Below are 22,973 nucleotides of genomic sequence, written 5' to 3' on the forward strand. Positions count from 1 at the left end.
AAGACTGAGACGGCGAGGAGTTTTACAATTATTTATTGAACTTTCTCTACAATTTCTCCCTCGTCGTCGCTGCCCAGCCCTGCGGATCCCTCCGCCTGGCTGCTGCTGTGTAGATTCTCCGACAATGCGCGCAACTCGCGCCGCTGATCGCACTCGGGAGCCTCAGGCCACCAGTGCTCCGCTGAAGCCAGGATGCCCTGTGGTTGAGATGAACTCGTCACCGCTTGGCGCCCCAGTACGGGCACGTCCACGGAGCCGCTTCGCCGTGAGGTCAGCTGCCGACGCCTGCTGCACCGGCAGCTGGGAAGCCGTCAGTCACGATGTCCGCGAGGTCCCGTCATGGATGGACCATGCGCCGAGGGGCCGGGTTGTCGTGAAGTTCGGGCGTCAGTCCCTGTCGGCGCCTGTGACCAAGACAGCGCTGCGGCCTGTCCTGTGTTAGTCAGCCACGGTGCCGACCGAACTCGGGCCGACCTCCAGAGCTGAAGTTGATATCTGGCGGCGAATGGATGACTCCTGCGAGCTGGAACAGACTTCCGGAATCGTCACCTAGGAAGACTGAAAATTTAGACATGGACCACGTCTGTTTTCAGATCCAAACTGCTTCCCAATGGCTTCTGTCTGTTGCTGCCTGCGCTCCACTATTTATATCTGGCAGGATGACGTTTTTTAACCTCGGTGGTAGCTTTCTGTTATTATTCCTTCAGTATATTGCAGCGTAACTTAGCGTGCTTGCCTCACTTCCCCTTACTCAACACTCTCCAGGCTTCGCTCGGCGCTCGGTCTATGTGCGTCCTTGTTGGTCGCCGGTGTGCCTCTGTTTTGCCATTCTCCACTACATGAAGCAACGCTGACTGCATGTGGTCGCAACACATGGGATAGCGGTATGTACATGTACAGATGGCGGTAGTATCGCGTACACAAGGCATAAAAGGGAAGTGAATTAGCGGAGCTGTCATTTGTGTACAGGTGACTCATACGATAAGGTTTCCGACATGATTATGCCCCTATGAAGGGACTTGACAGACTTTGAGTGTGGAATGGCAGCTGGGGCTAGACGCTTGGGAGATTCAGTTTCGGAAATCATTACGGAATTCAGTATTCTGAGATGTAAACACAGCCGACACTGTTGTGGAGCCACCACCATCTTGCACTGTGCTTTGGTTGGTTGGTTGTTTGGGGGAAGGGACCAAACAGCGAGGTTATCGGTCTCATAGGATTAGGGAAGGATGGGGAAGGAAGCCGGCCGTGCCCTTTCAAAGGAACCATCCTGGCATTTGCCTGGAGCGATTTAGGGAAATCACGGAAAACCTAAATCAGGATGGCCGGACGCGGGATTGAACTATCGTCCTTCCGAATGCGAGTCCAGTGTGCTAACCACTGCGTCACCTCGCTCGGTCACTGTGCCTTGTTGACAACTTGGTTCCATGACTTCCTGGGGTCTGCGCCACACTCGACCGTACCATTAGCTTTTACCAAGCGAAATTGGGACTCAACTGACTATGCCACGGTCTTCCAGTCGTCTAGGGTCCTACAGACATGGTCATGAGGCCAGGAGAGTCGGTGCAGGCGATGTCGTGCTCTAAGTCGATCCTCTGCTGCCATAGCACATTAACGCCAAATTTCGCCGCACTGTCCTAACGAATACGTTCGTTTATTTCATCGGTTATTTCACGCAGTGTTGCTTGTCTGTTAGCATTGACAACACTATGCCAACGCCACGGTTCCGGTCCTTAAGCGAAGGCCGTTGGGCACCGCATGCTCAGGGGGTAACCGTTGCATGGTCAGGGGGTAATGCCTGAAATTTCGTGTTCTGTGTACAATCTTGACACGTGGATCTCAGAATGTTGAATTCCTTAGTGATTTCCGAAGTGGAATCTCCCGTGCGCCTAGCTCGAACTATCGTTCCCATCACGCGGCCATAATCGCGTCGGAAACCTTTTCACATGAGTCACCTGAATAAAAATGACACCTCCACCAATTCACTGCCCTTTTATGTCTTGTATACGCGGTACTACCGCCATCTGTACATGTGCGTATCGCTATCCCGTAACTTATCACCTCATTGTGTACGAGACAACCGAATACCCTCAGTTTCCATGAAGCGTGATAATTGCAATTCCAAAATAGGCATGTGCAAATATTACCGAACTGTCAGTTTAATAAGTCATGGCTGCAAAGTATTGACAGGAATTATTTAAAAAGAGAACGGCGAAACTGACAGAAACCGATCTCTGAGTGTTCATTTTGGGTTCTGGAAAAATGAAGAAACACGCGAGGCAGTTCTGATCTTATGAATTATCATGGAAGTCAGATCGAGAAAAGGTATGCCAGCACTTAAGTATTTATATATTTAGACTAAACAAATGACAAGTTTCAGTGGATTATACTCTCTGAAACTCTGAAGGTAGCAGGGATGAATGTGTTACCTGCAGCATGTACAGAAATGACATGAAAGGGAACTAATAGTAGAGAAGGAAGGGCGACAGGATCGTAGCCTATCCCCGATGTCAATCAGTCCGCTCATTGAGCAAGTTACGAAGAAAGAAAGGACACATTTGGAAAAGAAAGTTCTGGAAGAGGTTTTTCGATGACTATGTAATTCTGTCATGAACGCAAAGGACCTGCAAGGGTAGTTGAACGGTATGGATAGTGTCTTGAAAACAAATGAGACGACTACCAACTTGCACGACAAGGGTAATAGACTGTAGTCGAAATGAATCAGGAATTAGATGAGGCAATCTGATGCTAAAAGCAGCAAATGAGTTCTGCGATCTGGCTTGCGAAATAACTAATGGCCGAAGTAGAGAGGACATAAAATGCAAACTGACAACAGCAAGAAAAGAATTCGTGAAGAAAGGGAATGTGTTATCATTGAATCTTAGGAAGTGTCTTCTGAAGGAATTCGGAGTTTAGGCGCGTAAGGAAGCAAAATCTGGACGATATACAGTTCACACTATGAGATAACAGAAGCGTTTGAAATGTACGAATGCTAAAGATTAGACTGGCAGACCAAACAACTAACGAGGAGAATAATGCGTCAGATTTGTCAATATAGAGGTTTCGACGACTTCCTCCGCCGTAATCGTCAGGAGATAACATTTTAGTAGGTCTTTGGGTACTTCAGTTGGCCAAATTCTCTCATGGAGACGTCACAAAGTCACAGAGCTCCGTAAAGTATTTGTTCAAGAATGTCGCCGCGAAAAACTGTGTGATTAACTAATGAGGAGGTAGTCAACCTAACGGGATGGGGTGGGGGAGAAATGTATTGCACAAATAGACAAAGAGAAGAGACCGACTGATAGAATACATCCGAAAATATCAAGGAATCATTAACTTGGTAATGGGGTGAACTGCTGCGGTAAAAATTGTAGGGTGGCCCAGGTTGCAATAAAGTAAGCAGGATCAAATGCATGTAGACTGCAGTACTTACGCAGAGGTGAAGGCGCTTGTACACAATAGAATAGCGTAGAGCGCTGCTTGAAATCAGGCTTTAGACTGAAGACCAATAGCAATAATAATAAAACTGCTAAAGCTGTTACGATCCCGAAGTTTGGTATGAAAATCACTGTGTTTCACTAGGCACTACCGTTTTGGAGCTTCCTTCAACTTTGAACTAATTTGTCAAGCCACGTAGGGGAGGGCTACACTTAGATCAGGAAGCACGATACATTTGGGCATAAACCATATTTACAAACATTGCCGGGAAGTGACTGGTGATGAAGGAAGGTTCTAGGACTGACCGCGGCTCGAAAACGAGAATTTTGGCTCCTTAGACGCTTAAAACTCAGCCATCGATCTGTAATATTGATAAGAAACCGGAACCCAGTACGCCCGGTTATCAGTCACGGAGGTGGCAGTGTCGTTGCCTTCCAAACGACTATTGTTGTGTGGCAACAGGCGGTGATGACGGGGAAAAGGTTTCGCATGGACAGAGATCTCCATACAGGGACAGTACGGTTCACTCTCTAGAAAGCCAGTACTACTGCTCACGTTTGCACAAACGTCGAGCTTGTCAGCTTGAAGATCTTTAGCTTTGTGCCCAGACAGTGTAGTTTTAATGTTATACCTCAGCACGAATTCTCTCCTGGCTGTCGTGTATTGTCGCTCTGTTGACGTTGTCTCATTGAGAGCCTTCTCTGACTCATCTTCGCTGCCTGACAACAAAAGTGAAACACCAATAAGACATTGTCAGACGTCAATGTAACTTCACACACACGCACACCATCGATGGCAATCTAAATCATTAATCAATTTTATGTGACTAGTAGTATGGTCAATAGAGTACATTAGTGTTGCTCATATTTAGAGCTGTTACCAGCCCTTGAATGGTATATATGTGGCGTAAACAGTATCAGATACTGAGTGATCGCTGTGAAGGACACAGAGATACCGCGTTCTCGTGTGAGACAATGTTGTCATCAACTGACACACACGAAAGAGGCCTCACTGTGGATTTCCATTTCACTGGCTAGACGAATCGTATAATATCCAATTTGGGGAATTCAGATGTTGGAATGCGTGGGAACCTGAGGCCATGCATACTCATCTCAAGGTTCCCATCGACTACGTGTGATACGTGGCTCATATGGCAAAGTTCTTTGTAAATTTGACATGACACGCCCCCCCCCCCCCCCTCTCCTCAGCCGACTACGGTGTCATCTTGTTTCCTGATTCAATCAGGGTGCTTCGCAAACTCATTCTAGTCGTTGTACACAGATTGTACAACGAACTGGTTAGCTTGCTTCCTCCAGATACTCTTCTCTGAGCTGCCACTACCGCATCATCATGGTAGATCTGTGTTAAACTTGTGGATAGATTCGCTCATCGTTAGTGTTCTAAGGCATCGAAGGAAGTACATTCTCGAAGGTAGTCGACTTTTCTCAGTTATCGATCCATGTTCTCGTTCTGGAGGGTGTTTTATTTGTTTTATGTTTTTTAATGCTGCCCGCCAAGAGTTCCTCCCTTGCGCCAACTTTTTCATTTCAGAGTAGCAATTACAAACTGCATACTCGATTATCTGTGGATGTATTCCAGTCTCTGTGCGTCACTAAGGTTTTGCCCTCTACAGCTCCCTCTACCATGGAAGTTATTCCCTGATATCTTAGCAGATATCCTATCATCCGGTCCCTTCTTGTCAGTGTTTACCGTATATTCCTTTCCTCAATGATTCTGTGGAGAACCTCCTCACTTCTTACCACATCAGTCCACTTCATTTTCAACATTCTTATGGAGCACTACTTTTCAAATGCTTCGATTCTCTTCTGTTCCGGTACTCCCACAAACCATGTCGCACTAGGAACACAATGCTGTGCTCGAAACGTACATTCTCAGAAATTTCTTCCTCAAATTAAGGTTTATGTTGATACTCGCAGATTTCTCTTGGCCAGGAATGTCTTTTTTTGTCAATGCTAGTTCGGTTTTATGTCGTTTTTCCATTCATCGTGGGTTGTTTTGTTGCGTAAGTTTCTCGCTGTACTCTTTTCTGCTACTTCTCATTACTTTCGTCTTCTTTCGATTTATTCTCAAACCATAATCTGTACTCAAAAGACTGTTAATTCCATTCAATATATCCAGTATTCTGCACCACTGTCACTGAGGATACATTTGCGAATGTTGTCATCGATATCCTTCCACCTTGAAATTTATTTTCACTCCTTAATGTTTTTTATTTTGGTCATTGCTTCTTCGATGTATAAACAGTAAGGGCGAAAGACCACATCCCTCCCTTAGACCAATTTTAATCTGAACACTTCGTCCTTGGTCTTTACACCCTATTGTTCCCTATGGCTTCTTGTACGTATGGTACCTCACCTGTCTTTTGCTATAGCTTAACCCTGTTATCCTCAGAATTTCGAACATCTTACACCATTTTACGTTATTGGACGATTTTTCCAGATCCACAAATCCTATGAACATGTATTGATTTTTCTTGTATTGCTTCCATTAACAACTGTCGTTTAGGGTCACGCAGAGGTATACAATCTGAAGACAAGTTGTTTCTGGCGCCATGAGACCGATGGCGGGATCCCAGGTGACGCAGTGTGCCTGCTGGCAGTCACGGCAGAGTTTCACACGTAACGCCTCGTGCCTGCTAGCAGCGGCCACAGAGCGTCATTCTTGTGCCTTCTGGTAGCGACAACAAAGCTTCATTCCTGACACCTTACGCCCAACGGCAGACACACTTAACGTCACGCCTGACGTCCTGTCCTGCCAGCGTCACAGCAGAGCCTCACATGTAACGCCGAGCGCCTGCTGGCTGCGACATCAGAGCTCACTCCTGATACTGTGTGCGCACTGGCAAGCGGGAAATGGTAGTATGGTCCAAAACAAACAAAAAGTGTCTTGTTCATCTTGGCTAGTGTGAAAAACAGCTCTTCTTCAGTAATCTCGTTCTGTTACGAACGTTAGACTATGTTAAACAAATGAGTACTCATTCGTCTGTTGTCCATGGACACAGTGCAAGCTAGCCTATGGTGGCGGCAGTTCGCAATTTTACGAAGGAGGATACGGGAACAGTCTTGATAGGGACGGGGAATATGGTGTGCGTGGTGACCTGGTAAAGATAGCTACTCAAACTGGTGTCACTAATGTGCATTTTGTGCAACTGTTCAGCGTCATGATCGGCGTGATCTTAATGCGGCTGTTAGGCGCGTTAACATGGGGCTGGGAAGGGCGCTAATGGCAGAAGGCAAGGGTCACATCTCAGTGGTGCCAGTTGGGTCTATCAGTAGATCGGGTTTCACAAGGCATGTCCTGCACCTCGGTAGTTATTGGAAGGGGAGGCTGGCAAAGCTTATAGGCGACAGTGTAGTGAGTGGTGGTGGTGGTGGTGGTGGGATCACTCATGGAAAAATTCCTGTAGTAGTTGGTGTTAGAGCTGCACCTTTTTTAGATTGAAGTCAGCTGATAGGTATACCTGCTTAAAGGAAGTCCCTCTAACTAAGGGCTCACTTTCAGAGCATGTAATGTTTCCAAGCAGAGAAGGAATAAGCACATTTAATCTAAATATAAGAGATATTAGAGGTAAAGTTAGTGAACTGCTTACAGATATAGATTCTGAAATTATTGGTATGTCGGAACACCACTGAAATAATTTGACAAGACAGAGGCTTCCTGTACCGGGATACAGATTAGCTGGCAGTTTTTCAAGAGGTTCCGTGTGGGATGGGGCAGTGGTTATATATGTAAAAAACGGTATCCCATTTTAGTCCATAGACGTATCATGGCACTGTACTGAACAGATATTTGAATGTTGTGCAGGGGCAGTTGAATTTAGTGATACTAAACGTGTAATTTCTGTTGTTTATAGGTGCCCTAACTCTGACTTAGTAGCACTTCTTCTCAAGCTAGAGAGGGTTCTTCATTCACTTTGTAGGAAGTACCAGAAATTAGTTATATGTGGTGACTTCAATATAAACTTTGTATATGATGGTACAAGAGAAAGGATGTCGTCAGATCCCATAAATTCATATGATCTGATGCAGACGGTGTTTTTTCCAACTAGGGTGAAGGGCAACAGTAGCACAGCCATAGAAAATATTTTTATTCACTCTTCATTACTAGATGGGCACTCAGTTAGTAAAAGGGTGAATGGACTTTCAGATCATGATGCACAAATTTTAACACTAAAAGATTTTAGTACTCAAACAAATGTCACATTTAATTACAAGCTATGGAGCAAAGGTAATCCAACAGCAATAGAGTGTTCCATCATCTTTCGGGCGTGCACTCGGGACAGCGACAATTCTTCTTGCGATATTTCGGCTAGGAACCTCCCAGCCATCTTCAAGGCGAATCGGAGTCTGAGTTCATGGCGTTTGCGCGTGCCTATTTATACGGAGAGTCACGTGATACAAAGCTGCTGAGGATTGAAAGCGCATGCGTCAAAGATATCAAAGTCGCCACTAGTCATAGATAAGATGTATATAGTAAAGATAAACATATAAGCGCAGAATGCAAACAAAATAATGCTGCTGCGAATCCACCGTGCTTGTAAATAAATGATTAATCTTTAAAAGTGGTAACATCTGTCGCAAGTGAAGATGCAGAAATTCTTTCCGAACGAAGGTGTGAAATATGCGGTTTCCAAGCATGGTCAAGATGAAATCCTTCGTCACGGTTTAGCAGGTTGTCGGCTAGTTGTATTTCTACAGCTTCTTTAACAACTGAGTCCCAGAAAGATGAAGCAGTAGTTAAAATCTTAACATCTTTATAATCCATGGCATGGCCAGTAGAAATGCAATGTTCGGCAACTGCTGATTTGTTGGACTGAAGCAGACGTGTGTACCGCTGGTGTTCGACGCATCGTTCCTGTACGGTGCGCGTGGTTTGCCCTATGTAACGTTTGCCACACTCACAAGGGATTTCATAAACTCCCACCTTTCGCAAGAGCAGATCATCCTTAACGGATCCCAACAAGGCTGCAGTCTTAGCTGGTGGGCGGAATATCACATCCACTTTATGTTTCTTCAAGATTCTAGCGATTTTAGAAGAAACAATACCCAGGTATGGGAGAACGGCTGTAGATTTCAATTCCCTTTCCACTTCCGCATCCTTTTCCTGTGATTTTTGTGCAGTTTTTATTTGCAGGGCTTTCTTAATCTGCTGTTGCGAATAGCCATTTCTCCTAAAAACTGCCTCCAGGTGTACAAGCTCATCCTGCAGGCTGTCAACATCAGACACTACATGAGCTCTGTGGACCAAAGTTTTCAGAACAATCATAATTTGCGACGGATGGTGGCAGCTAGACGCCTGCAAATACAGGTCTGTGTGTGTGGGCTTACGGTATACGCAATGACCTAGGGATCCATCTTCTTTCCGGCGAACCAGCACATCCAGAAACGGTAAACAGCCATTCTTCTCTCGCTCCATAGTGAACTTGATGTTTCCGTGAATGGAAATGAGATGTTCCAAAAACTATCAGTTTATCCTCTCCGTGGGGCCACACTATGAAAGTGTCATCCACGTATCTCCAGAAGACCGTCGGTTTTAATACTGCTGAGTTGAGAGCTTTCTCTTCAAAATCCTCCATAAACAAATAGAGTGCTTTTTAAACCTTGTTAAGGAACAAGAGTGGCAGGATGTTTACAGTGCCGATAACATAGATGATAAATGTAATGCTTTCCTTAACATATTTCTCATGCTCTTTGAGAGTTTCTTCCCATTAGAACTTTGTAGACGGGGCACTAGCAGTAATAGGCAGCCTGGGTGGCTGACTAGTGCGATAAGTAGAACGAAGTGGGAATTATACCAAATGTTAGAAAAAGTAACAAGCTACAGTAGCCCATTACTAATAGTATTGTAAGGTTCTTAAATTTTTTAGGAAGGCAAAGAGTATGTGGTATGCAAATAGAATAGCTAATTCATAGGATAAAATTAAAACCATATGGTCAGTTGTGAAGGAAGTGTCTGATCAGCAGCACAAGTTCGACGGTAAAAAGTCAGTTTGCAGTAAAAATATTTCGGTTACTGATAAATCAGATATATGTACAGTATTTAAGTCATTTTGTGAGCATTGCTGGTGAATTAAATAAAAATTTAGTTTCTGCAGGGAATCATACAACTTTATTGGCAAATGTCTTTCAGAGATTGATGTCTGAAATACTTCTCCGTGATACAGACAAGAGGGAGATTGAGTCAATAATTAAAGCAACTGAAGACTAGGGACTCTCATGGTTATGATGGAGGGCCTAGCAGAATACTGAAGTACTGTGCTGCACATGTTAGCCCAATATCTAGCCATATTTGTGATTTTTCCTTTAGGAATGGTCAGTTTCCTGTCTGATTAAAGTACTCAGTAGTTAAGCCGCTTCATAAAAAGGGAGAAAGGGATAATGTAGATAATTTTACGTCTATTTCTATGCCACCAGTGTTTGCTAAAGTTACTGAAAAGGCTTTTTATGTAAGGGTAATTGATCATTTTATACCACACGATTTGCTATCAAATGTACAGTTCAGCTTTAGAAGTCACTTAACAACTGAAAACGCTATATTCTGTCTTCTCTGTGAGGTGCTGGATGGATTAACAAAAGGTTCGAACGCTAGCTTTATTTTTTTATTTAACTAAGGCAATTGATTCTGTTGATCACAAAATATTGCTCCAGAAGTTGGACCATTACGGAATATGGGGAGTAGGCGGTTCTAGGCGCTTCAGTCCGGAACCCCGCGACTGCTACGGTCGCAGGTTCGAATCCTGCCTCGGGCATGGATGTGTTTGATGTCCTTAGGTTAGTTAGGTTTAAGTAGTTCTAAGTTCTAGGGGACTGATGACCTCAGATGCTAAGTCCCAGAGTGCTCAGAGCCATTTGAACCCGCTTCCAGGTTCCGTAATGCTTTTATTCATCGCTTGACAATAGGACGATGGTTCCTTATAAAATTTTATCTTAATGCCATCTCTTTGAATTAATGGACGAATGTTGGTTTTCCACATTAATTTTTACTGAAGTTATCAGTTGTCGTTAATTGTAAAGACGACTGCGTATCCTGGAACTTTGACTCTCTTGTGTTTTATATTAACTCAATTTCCCTCTTTTACTCTGCATATGCCCCACTATTGTCATTTTCCACCCCTAGGCGAATCTAATGACGCCAAAAAATAGCGGAAGGCGTCATTTCCTGCAAATAAAAAAGATTTTGCAACCGAGACTTGTTTTAAGAAATTCATAACCGGTTGCTGTACCAGATGCCCAGTATAGTATGGAATGGAACCAATTTCACTTCAAGGAAAAAATTTTACTTACTGTGAGCCTTAATACTCTAGGAGCAACAAATTCATCAATGGACAGTTAAAAAGAGGTGCTGAGTCCTTATCCTACTCGCCTAATAGTTAACTGTATGTTTAGCGATAAACGCTAAATACATGCAATTTTTAAGAAATTTATCTTTGCTTGTTGTTTATTCGATTATAGAGAAGGGGGTGTCTCACTGCGAATAGTTTCTTTTCGTTCACAGTCTTTATCGGCCACGCTTTTTTTTCACACATCGCGAACGTCAATAAAACGACAAACGTCCCTGAGGATCCTCTACGTCTGACAAAGTACACAGCATAAAAGTCAAGATTATACTGTCCTCAAGCTTTTTCTGAAGGGCTCAAGTATGACCGTTTACCGTGTCTTCGCAAAGTATGTCCACGTACGGTCTATGACACAGCTTTCTCACTAAACCGACCATTTGCTAAAACATTTGAAGGCCTAATATTCTAAATGTGCTAAGTATCATTTGTTTACAAATTGATTTTATTCCTTCTAAAAGTGCTACATACGTGCGAGTATACTATATTATATTAAAAGTGCCCCATCATATGACGAAGGGACGAATCGTAACAGTGACGAAAAGAGGGCGCTGGTGCTAACTTCACAGCTTTCTCCATTCTAAACTTGCTTGACAGTCAACGTAGAATTACATCAGTTTAACGCGCGAACTTAATACTTGCCACATTATGTGTCGTGTTGTCAAAGTAACTCTTGTACATCACCCCTCGGTCTGCAACAAATATTTTTTGTTAAAACTCTTATACACTCAGCTATATTCCGTTTACGCCACCTTTGATATTACAGATTCGGTGTTTATGCTCATGATAACAGTGAGGCAATAATGTAAGTATGGCACTAGGGTGAAGGGTCTCCTGTAGTTAATAATGTAGCATCTTGTCTAGTCCATATTCTGAATTGCACTAAGACACCATCAATGTAACTGCTAACAAAAGGGGAATTGTGAACTGGAGTGACAACTGCTGTGGACAAAACGATAGCCGTGTACTTCTATATATATGTACATGTTTGCAGTATCTTGTAACGTATTTAATTGCAGACAACATAAATATATGGTTTCAGACCCCAGTTTACTTTCTTGTCTTGTAATGATTTACGAGAATTAGTTACATCAGCACACCCTTCTTCACCATTCAGCACGCTCATAATGGACGTAAAGGACTTTATTGACTTCCCGATTGATTCTGGTAGAGTCAACAACACCATAAAGCTACGAATCGGTTTTTCTGCACAAATTAAAATCACCTCACCTAGAACAGTGCACGTGATAGGTCGTTCAGTGACATTAAACAGTGGGAAAGTGTAAACATACTAAAGAAAGGCAAAACTGTTTGAGACTTGATTCATACCCACGAAAGGCGTCATTTCCTGCAAATTAAAAAGATTTTGCAACCGAGACTTGTTTTAAGAAATTCATAACCGGTTGCTGTACCAGATGCCCACTATAGTATGGAATGGAACCAATTTCACTTCAAGAAAAAAATTTTACTTACTTGTCTGCAAAAAAAATAAAAATAAAATAAAATAAATAATTTGCTTGCTATTGTACCCTTTACATCACATCACCATCGTCAGCTTTTTACTGAATTTTTTTTGGTGATACTGCAAACTGGTGAGTTTTGTTTCGTATTGTTTACATGTCTTAAGATGTTCATATTTAGCTTCGCTTTCAACCATTATAGCATATCGTCTCTGTTGGACTTAGACCATTTTGTCTGAATAAGGTACTGTGGAAGGCATCTTCTGCTCTCAAGTTTTTAGTTTTCTTTTTATGGAGCATTCTATACAAATTTCTCTCACCGTGCGGTGTAGCTTATATTTCCTGGATGCTAAATATTTAATATTATAAAAATGTGCAAGCTGATTTCGTATATCATGCAATGCTGTTTACTTGTTATAGCTCAAAACATCATTTTTGGTTCTTAGTGCGTTACATGTTTAGAATGTTAGGCTTTCAATTATTGAGGTCACCACTTGCATACTGTCAATTCTTTCAGCACTCACTCAAAAAAAAAAATTTTTTTAGACATCAGCCATCAGTCTTCTAGTCTTCTGACTGCTTTGATGCCCCCCCCCCCCCCCCCCCACGAATTCCCGTCCTCCATAATTTATTGGATGTATTCCAATTTCTGTCTTCCCTTACAATTTTTACCTTCTACAGTTACCTGCAGTCGCATGGGAGCTATTGCCGGATGTCTTAACAGGTATCGTATCACTCCGTCCCTTATTCTTGTCAGTATTTTCCACATGTTCCTTCCCTCTCAGATTCTGCGCAGAACCTCCTCATTCCTTACCTTATCAGTCCACCTAATTTTCAACATTCGCCTGTAGCACCACATGTCTAATGCTTCTATTCTCTTCCCTTTTCCATGTCTCACTTACATACGATATTGTACTCCAAAACCTTCTCAGAAATTTCTTCCTTAAATTAAGGCCTATGTTGTATATCAGTAGAAATGCCCATTTTGACAGTGCTAGTCCGCTTTATATGTCCTTGCTGCGTCCGTTATGGGTTATTTCGCTGCCCAGATAGCAGAAATTCTTGACTTCGTGATCCTTCATTCTGATAAATTTCTGGCTGTTCTCATTTCCGCTACATCCATTACTTTCGTCTTTCTTTGATGTACTCTCTATTCATATTCTGTACACATTAGACTGTTAATTCCATTCAGCAGGCCCTGTAATTCTTCTTCACTTTCACCAAAGGTAGCAATGTCATCAGCGAGTCTATCATTGGCATAATTTTAATCTGAATTTTAATTCCGCACTTCCATATTTCCTTTATTTCCGTGTTTGCTTCATCGATGTATAAATATGGCCTGTCTTTCACCTTTTTAATCCGTACACTTCCTTCTAGGTCTTCAACTATTATTGTTCCCTAGTTGTTCTTGTAGATATTGTACATTGCCTATCGTTCCCCATAGCTTACCCCTAATTTCCTCAGAGTTTCAAACATCTTGCACCATTCCATATCGACGAAGGCCTTTTTCATATCGACAAATCCCACTCACGTTAATGAAACTCCCCTGCGGTGTATCCCATAATTCCGCCAGTTCTACCGTGTGCGTTCTGTCGAAAGCTTATCTGAGGCTGAGGGAGGACCTGAGCTTTGAAGACGGTTAGCGGCACACTACTGCGGCAGCAGTGTTTAGCTCTCGAGGGCGATTGCCGTCTCAGTTGTCATGCGTATCGATAGGACGCGGAATGTCTGCAGGAACGCCGGCAGTAATCTAGGCGGTCGCCTCACAGTGGCTGCTGCTGTTTGCCATTCCGGGCGGCTAAGCCCCTGGCAGCCCGACTCCGCCGCATCGCGACCGTTAACTTTAACGCTGCCCGTGCGGAGATAACGTCTCGCGGCGGTTCTGCGCTGCTGGTCAGCTATCAGGGCCACAGTCGTGCTCTAAGCACTGCACTGCACTGCCGAGCTGCAGCACGCAGTAAACAGCTGGCTCGTTCTCGGAAGCGTCTGGAATGTTACGCGGAGAACGGTGGTAGAAGCATTAGACTGAAATATCGCATAAACTGTATCATGCAAGCTGTGATCCCTGAGCATATGGATAATGTGCAACTTCTGTGGATGAGACTGCGCAGAGAAGTGAGGGACCCGAGGTCCTTCAGTCTTTCGCTGCGAATATTTTTCTCGTTACTAGCAAAAGAAATAAATTTCCTGAATGAGTCTGCGATAATTTGGAATATTTTCTGAATAAACCGTCCACGTTGCTTAAGAACACCGGGTACTTTTTCGCTCCATATTTTGTGAAAATCAACACATACTTCTTTCGAGCACTATTACTTTTGGACGCTGTTACACGTAACGTGTAAGATGCTCCGTAGTATTATCTACGACAGGGTAGTTCCGTATGCAGAAGAGATTCTAGGAGAATATCAGTGTGGATTTCGACGTAATAGATCAACAAGAGGTCACATGTTTCTGCTGAGGCAAATACGTGAAAAGGCATGTGAGTGTAATATTGTTTCATAACCTCTATATAGACTTCAAGCAGCCCATCAATAAACTTGACAGGGACGAAATGGTAAATGCTTTGCTACAACTTGTTGTGTATGTGTGTGTGTGTGTGTGTGTGTGTGTGTGTGTGTGTGTGTGTGTGTGTGTGTGTGTGTTTCACTTACCCAGGCAACATTGCCTGGTTCGAAGGCTGCAGCGCCAGCGGATGGAGAGTTCAGGAAATGGATTCACATTATAAACGAGTCGGAGAAAGGAACGCTCTCTCTACAATTCTTTTTCAACTGCTGTTGAAGCAACCATTCAAAAACTCAAAAATCGGGTTGTACAGGCACAAAGTCAACCCAGATATCTGCATATGATAATGATGTAGCAATTATTAGTAGAGGAAGAATTTCACTAGAGAGAATAATAGGTGAGTTGAAAGAAGCCACACTATATAGAGTCCTTGCGAGCAATGGAAAGAAGAGTAAATACATGAATTTCACCAGGAAGGAACACAATAACTTGGTAAACTATTGGCAGCATTATGTAAGTCTGCAGGGTTTCGCGGCCGTTGCAATCGGAGTTGGATTTTTTAAAGAGGACATTGAAGGCAAATGGCTATGATAGTTGTTCAATCAACATGGCTTTTAAGCGGAACATTAGTCGCGCAAATAAGAGTGACGAGGAACAGCCTTCTCCATTAGGTTAGTTTCTAGGGTCACTGACCGCATAAACAGAATTATAAAGAAAAATGATATCCAGACATCTTTCTTTAGTCAAAACAAAATAAAATATTTTTCCGAAGAAAAACGGTCGCACCTGATTGCCTCCACGATGCAGGCGCCTAACAATTGACATATGGCTGCGACGAAGTGTACATAGGCGGTAAGGGTACCTAAACTCTGAGAAGAAAAACTTATGGGAATTTGTGAATTAAGATTCAATTTACATTAAAACGTGTCTCAGAATATTACTGAACCATAGTCTTCATCATGCTGCATTTCTTCATCTTCAAGCGTCCTCTTAGCATTTTTTTTCAGTCCTTATTGCGTCGTCCAAGAACGTATACTAACTGTATTCATGTCAGCAATCTTCGGCAGAAACAACATTAAATTATTTTGTTACCTGAGGTTACTAGGGAGATTAATATATTTTACAGAAATGAATATATAACTGCTTAAAATAAATTAGTCTGATATTGTGGTATAATTTCATAACTATCGAAGCATCTTCTTTGATAAATAAAGCGGAAAAATGCGAACATTGTGATGTAGATTGCCTGAAAGTAACTTAAAAACAAATTGGTAGGAAGGGTTTAAGATCCACTAAAAACACCATCATTGTTAAATCAAAAATTTGAATCATTGCTGATGAACTGATATATAGGTTGCTCTAAATAGTACGGACTTCTTTATTCGTAAACTAGTTACCCTGGCTTCGTTAGTATTTACTGCACAATAATAAACATCTAGACTCACAGAAATCCTTAGCACTTAGGCAAAAAAACATTCCCCCCCATCTCGTGGTCGTGCGGTAGCGTTCTCGCTTCCCACGCCCGGGTTCCCGGGTTCGATTCCCGGCGGGGTCAGGGATTTTCCCTGCCTCGTGATGGCTGGGTGTTGTGTGATGTCCTTAGCTTAGTTAGGTTTAAGTAGTTCTAAGTTCTAGGGGACTGATGACCATAGATGTTAAGTCCCACAGTGCTCAGAGCAAAAAAAAAAAAAAATCTTTCAGTTGCACGTAAACAAAACACTTCCCCAAAGCGAAAATATAGAGGAGCGAATATGATCATTTAGAGACACTGGGCACTGTCAGTGGCACCAGAATATAGACTATATCCAAATAAAATCGCTGGAAGCAAAAATTGTCTAATTGTTTTGGGAAGTACTGTTGTATCTCTAAAATTTAAGTAAGGGAGGTGTGGCAGCGTACCCGATTTTAACTCTAAAATGTAATACCTAATGTTAAGTTCTCATTTTAAGCCCAATGTAATATATATCACTGTAATAACGAAAAGTATTGAATTTTAAGACGAAATTTAAAAAAATGCAATTTATCTACCATTTGAAAGTGCCCTGTGTCATTACTACATTAATTTATGACGTCGTTTCGGCTACTACCACCATCAGATCAGAACTTAAAACAAGTTTGTTTCTCAGTATGGATTAAACCCATGTCGAATGGTAGCGTCAGCTGAAACTTGATCAAGAAATTATACTAAATAACGTACAGATTTCTGAGCAAAGATGACAGTTGACGCCGCTATTTGACATACGTTATATTGATACTGACAATGAACATTGTTTCACGTTGTACTCAATGGTTATTTTACACGGACATTTTTGTTGATGTGCCGGATGCTCATCCAGAAAACTTGACGTTGCGGCACTTTCACCACTCGCTGAGGTAAACAAGCGACGCAAACGAACCTGCATGCGAACAGACTAGTAGCTAACTAGTAAATCCCAAGTAACAGCCTCCGAGGAACTGGAGTGCACACGTAAATATACTTGCTGACGTTCCAAAGCGAACTGCAGCCCAGTTTGACAACTTTTACAACGTCGAGAAGGAAAGCCACTTCCGCTGACAACATAATATTTGAAGAGGGCTAAAATGGTTCAAATGGCTCTGAGCACTATGGGACTTAACAGCTGAGGTCATCAGTCCCCTAGAACTTAGAACTACTTAAAACTAAGTAACCTAAGGACATCACACACATCCATGCCCGAGGCAGGATTCGAACCTGCGACCGTAGCGGTCGCGCGGTTCCAGACGGAAGCGCCTAGAACCGCTCGGCCACACAGGCCGGTAGGATAAAATAACTACATTTTCAGAAGAAACTTACATAGTTGAAAGATATTTGGTGATGGCGTCAGCATGGTACCACGAAGTATTTGTAAGGCACTTACCAAAAACAAACTTGATTTAATATTTCAATCAATTTCTTGATCATCATAAATACCCGTCTGTGAGTAGTCTGCATCTACGCCGGCCGGAGTGGCCGTGCGGCTCTAGGCGCTACAGTTTGGAATCGCGAGACTGCTACGGTCGCAGGTTCGAATCCCGCCTCGGGCATGGATGTGTGTGATGTCCTTAGGTTAGTTAGGTTTAAGTAGTTCTAAGTTCCAGGCGACTGATGACCTCAGAAGTTAAGTCGCATAGTGCTCAGAGCCATTTGAACCATTTTTGAACCAAAGACAGTAGTCTAAATATAAGACTGACTTGCTTTGACAGAATTTGTTTCGGTTATTTAATGCTCTGTATAAACAATAAAGCACCAAAACACGATACTAAACCAGTATTCATTATACCTTCCACTATTAAGCAAATAATCATAAGATGTTTCGGTTAGAGAATTGACTGGACAGTCACATATTACCTACAAACACATACCACGATTGTTCAAAGTATTTGAATATCAACAGGTCGTCCTTAGACTCTACTAAGCTGACGTGTACTACGTTCAACTGAGTTCCATTTTCTTGGAAATTTGTGGTAAGGTCTTATGGGACCAAACTGCTGAGATCATAGGTCCCTAAGCTTACACACTACTTAATCTAACTTTAACTTACGTTAAGGACAAAACACACAAACACACACACACACACACACACACACACACAGGATATCTTCCAGTACTTTTACAATCATCGGAGATAGGTCCTTCTCTTTCTCCCCTTTCTCCTTCACTTTATTGGGCCTTCGCCTGTTACGGCACCCATCTCTCCTTTGGCCCTCCCAGACATCTTCGGCCTACCGGATTATAACTTCTGACTTTATAAGGCAGTCTGCAGCAGTTAATTCTGCCGAGACGCTCACAGCATTTTCTTCAGAATTGAAGTTCATATAAAAATATGCTAAAAAATCCTTAGTTCAACGCATTGTTACACATTTCCAGGTTCTAAGTGTTAGCTCAGAAATTCGTTATAAACCTTCAAAATGTTCTCAGTCACCAAATCATGACCTGTCGGAACCTTTCAATTACTCCCTGACACTGTAGAATGGTTTCGCAGGCTTCCACGACACAACAATGAAGAATTTCTGTATCCGGGTTGTGTGCTCCATGTATCAGTTGTGTAACATTCTCCAGAGAGGAAAGCCCGAAGGAAGTAGATCGGGAAAACGTGAGGGTCATGGAAATGGTTCTTCTCACCCATACGCCATGGTAATGCATCTCGAACAATGAATCTAAATGTGCTGGAGTTCCATGATGTACAGATCACATATTTATTCTCATTTACGAGGGCACATTTTATAGTAAGTGTTTTGAATAAAGTCCATGTAGACAGCACCTTCAAAAAGTACAGGGAGAACATATGGACTTGAAAGCTGTAAATACAACTAAATGCTTAGGGATTACAATTAACAAATAACCTACACTGGAACGATCACTTAGATAATGTTGTGGGTAGAACAAACAAAAGACTGCGATTCATTGGCAGAACACTTAGAAGGTGCAACAGGTGTACCAAAGAGACTGTTTACACCACGCTTGTCCTGGAGTATTGCTGTGCGGTGTTGGGTCCGCGTCAGGTGGACCTGACGGATGACATCGAAAAAGTGCAAAGAAGGGCGGCTCTTTTCGTATTATGGCGAAAAAGGGGAGATAGTGCCACAGACATGATATATGAATTGGAGTGACAATCATTAAAACAAAGGCGTTTTTCGCTGCGACGGTATCCTCTAATGAAATTTCATACACCAGTTTTCTCCTCTGATTGCGAAAACATTCTGTTGGCTCCTATGTACATAGGGAGAAACGATCATCACGATAAAATAAGAGAAATCAGGGCTCGCACAGAAAAATTCAAGTGCTCGTTTTCCCGCGCGTCGTACGAGAGTGGAACGGTAGAGAGATAGCTAGGAGAGGGTTCATTGAACCCCCTGCCAGGCACATTATTGTGAATAGCAGAATCCTGTAGAAGTAGATGTAGACCTACCAGACAGTCACAACGCACACATTAATTGTAAACAGATGCTGGCGTTCAGGCAGTACTGTTGCGCTAGCATGTGGACTATACCATATGTGTTTACTAATTCCATCTCTTCTAAACATTGAAGGTAAGCTGTAATTACTAACTCCAAAATAAAGCAATGTGGGACGTATGGGGTGTTAAGGGTATCAGTGCAGGTACTTCTACTTATGACTGAGGACAGTGCACTGAGCAACACTGCGTAAGTATTCACTTCATGTGAAGGCTAATAATTATAACTATTATGAGGTAATGCAATAAAAATTAGATTAATAGCTGGTAATGCTGTTCAAATGGTTTCAATTAAGTGTCCGTGGAGTATATTTCGATTTTTATATGCAATAAATAGTTTATATCTTAAATAGAGTAGCAGACTTTTAGGTTGGTTAGCACCTTTCAGGTACATACATCACGAGAAAGTCATTAATTATACGAATGCGCGGTGTCTGTTCTTTTGAACATGTCCGAAAATGAGGTGGAGGGGAGAGAAAGGAAAAGAAAGGGAAGGAACTAATGATACGAGCGGCAACGAGACTTCATGCGGAGTCAGCAGCGACGAGTGATAGTGTGTGCCGAACGAGGACTCGAACTCGGGATCTCCTGGTTACGAGGCAGCTTCGTTACCCACTTCACCAACCCGACACAGTGTTTACCACAGATGCGCTGACTATATCGGCAGGGTCTCTGGCCGACTTACATTTCCAACTTGCGCCACTTATCTGGGTACTGCGCATAGGTGGCGCTAGAAGTAAGCAGGAGATCACGGGTTCTACTCCCCGTCCGGCACACATTTTCACTCGTCGCCGCTGATTCCGCCTAAAGAAATTCCGTTGCAGGTGATATTAGTTCCTTCCCTTTCTCCCCCCCCCCCCCCCCCCCAACTCCCAGACTTCAGTTTACATAAGAAGCCATTAATGTTTATTTTCCCCTGGGCAGAAGGTCTGGTACTGAAGAGTGGGTGCATGGGCGCCATACTGACAGGCATAGTGGACTTCACGGAGCAGCTACGACCATGCAGAAAACATCAGGTAGAAAATTATGTAATGCGTTTATTTGAAGACTGCTAGATGCAGAGAAATATTACAGTACCAGTGATCACAATATCTGTACTCCCCAACACCCTGTATGTTTATACAGTGGGTATGTTTTGTTGGTGCTCGTGCCATATCTCATTTGACATCCTGTTTTTAGTGTACTACCACCTCGATATGTTAATTTCAATTACTGGTGTCACTGAGTTGCCGCCTTTCCTGCTCGTGAGCGGCAGCAGCGGCGCTCATCGATATAAGTCTTGGCGTATTATCTTTGCTGACTGCTATTACTTCCCGGCTGTCGTGTGTTTGGAGTGAGTTCGGATCTGCCAGTGAGATGGGAGGCGCTAGCAGTGCATTTCGGACCTGACAGTGTTTGACTTAGGACGCAGCAGAAGTTCAGTCAGGCCGCGGCTGCAGTGAGGTCCGGACAGCCATGACTCGCCCGACGGTTGCTGATACATATCATTTGAGTGCGGACCACCTTGGTTAGGCTGGCCGTTGTGGCCGTGCGGTTCTAGGCACTTCAATCCGGAACCTCGCTGCTGCTACGGTCGCAGGTTCGAATCCTGCCTCGGGCATGGATGTGTGTGATGTCCTTACGATAGTTAGGTTTAAGTAGTTCTAATTCTAGGGGACTGATGACCTCAGATGTTAAGTACGATAGTGATCAGAGCCATTTGAACCATTTTTTAACCTTGGTTGGTCGTCGGTCGGTCGTCCTGTTCGACGAAGTGTAAGTTGGCCGGTGGTCGCTTATGGGTTGCCTGCGTGTGCTGACATGATTTGTCCTTGTTATTGCAGTCGCTGCCCTTAATATTGTCTTAGGCCTTCATGCAAGTGTTCGTGAAACTGTGTGTAGCTTGTGATCTCGACTACTCAGTTATTTCAGTGCTGTCTTCGTCCTGATGTGTGGCAGTCAGTCAGTTGGCGTGGGGCTGGACGAAACTTCCGCGGGGCATACTTTGGCCGGGCCCGCTGGCGGTCTCTACATAGTGTCGGACTGTGAAGGGCTGTTCCCACTGCTATGAGATCCGTGAATCACCGACCCTTGACACGAAAGTTGAGTTTGTATTTAATTTATCAGAAAGTCAAGACTGTTCACATTGTGCCATCTGATTCTCGTTGTTGGCTGTTGGGATAAATGGTTCAAATGGCTCTGAGCACTATGCGACTTAACTTCTGAGGTCATCAGTCGCCTAGAACTTAGAACTAATTAAACCTAACTAACCTAAGGACATCACACACATCCATGCCCGAGGCAGGATTCGAACCCGCGACCGTAGCGGTCGCTCGGTTCCAGACTGTAGCGTCTAGAACCGCACGGCCACTCCGGCCGGCGGCTGTTGGGACATTCCCACGACCAACAAAGTGTGTGTTCGAGTTGGCGATGGTTTAGCTACCGTCTGGTGGAGTCTAACTGCATTTGGTAATTTGCAATTGAAGTGCACCAGCGAAATTTTCTTTCTTGTGGCCGTTAACGTTCCAGTTACCTGCCCTGGCCGTTGACGTAAATTCAGGCAGTGTCCTCACCGTATTGTCGCTGTCCAACACGGTGTGTAGTTTGACAGCTTAATGTATGCTTGGTTTTGGGCATCCATGACTTTTACGTTTTGCATTGAACTTCCGGTTGTGTGCTGGTCGAGTGGAGCGCAAGTTACCTTGTCGGTGGGTCTGTTGACTGTCTGTTGGTTGGGTTGTCGTCGGATCGAGAATGGTTGGGCTGACTGCCTGTCTCACCTAATTGATCGTTAGTGTTTCAAGTGCTGGCCAACCCCCGAAACTTCTGAGCTCCGTTAGTTGCATCGCTTTTTCATATTTTATGTTGTGTATATTTGTATGGCTCTTGGCCGATGGTTTTGAATTAAAGTTGAATTGTTTTTAGTGTTGTTTTAAGTCATGGGCCTTCAGCCGCTTTAAACTTAAAATTCCTTGCTCGTCAAGTGTTGGACTGTTTGGAGCCTTGGTACAACCTAATTTAAGATACGGCTTTGTTGTTTAAATTTATTTTACCTCGAGTTTTAAGTCATGGATCCTTCAGCCGTTTTTAAATTAAGGATCTTTGCCTTTAGAGCATCAGACTGTTTGGAGCCTTCAGCCTAATTGAAGATACGGCCTTCTGCCTTGTGTTTTTTACTTTATTTTACCTTGAGTCTTAAATCATATGCCTTCAGCCATCTTTAAATTAAGGTTGTTTGCTTTTCAAGTATTAGATTTCGGGCCTTCAGCCAAATTGTAGAACTTGCTT

This window comes from Schistocerca piceifrons, chromosome 2 (assembly GCF_021461385.2).
Source record: "Schistocerca piceifrons isolate TAMUIC-IGC-003096 chromosome 2, iqSchPice1.1, whole genome shotgun sequence".
In the NCBI taxonomy this organism is placed as follows: Eukaryota; Metazoa; Arthropoda; class Insecta; order Orthoptera; family Acrididae; genus Schistocerca; species Schistocerca piceifrons.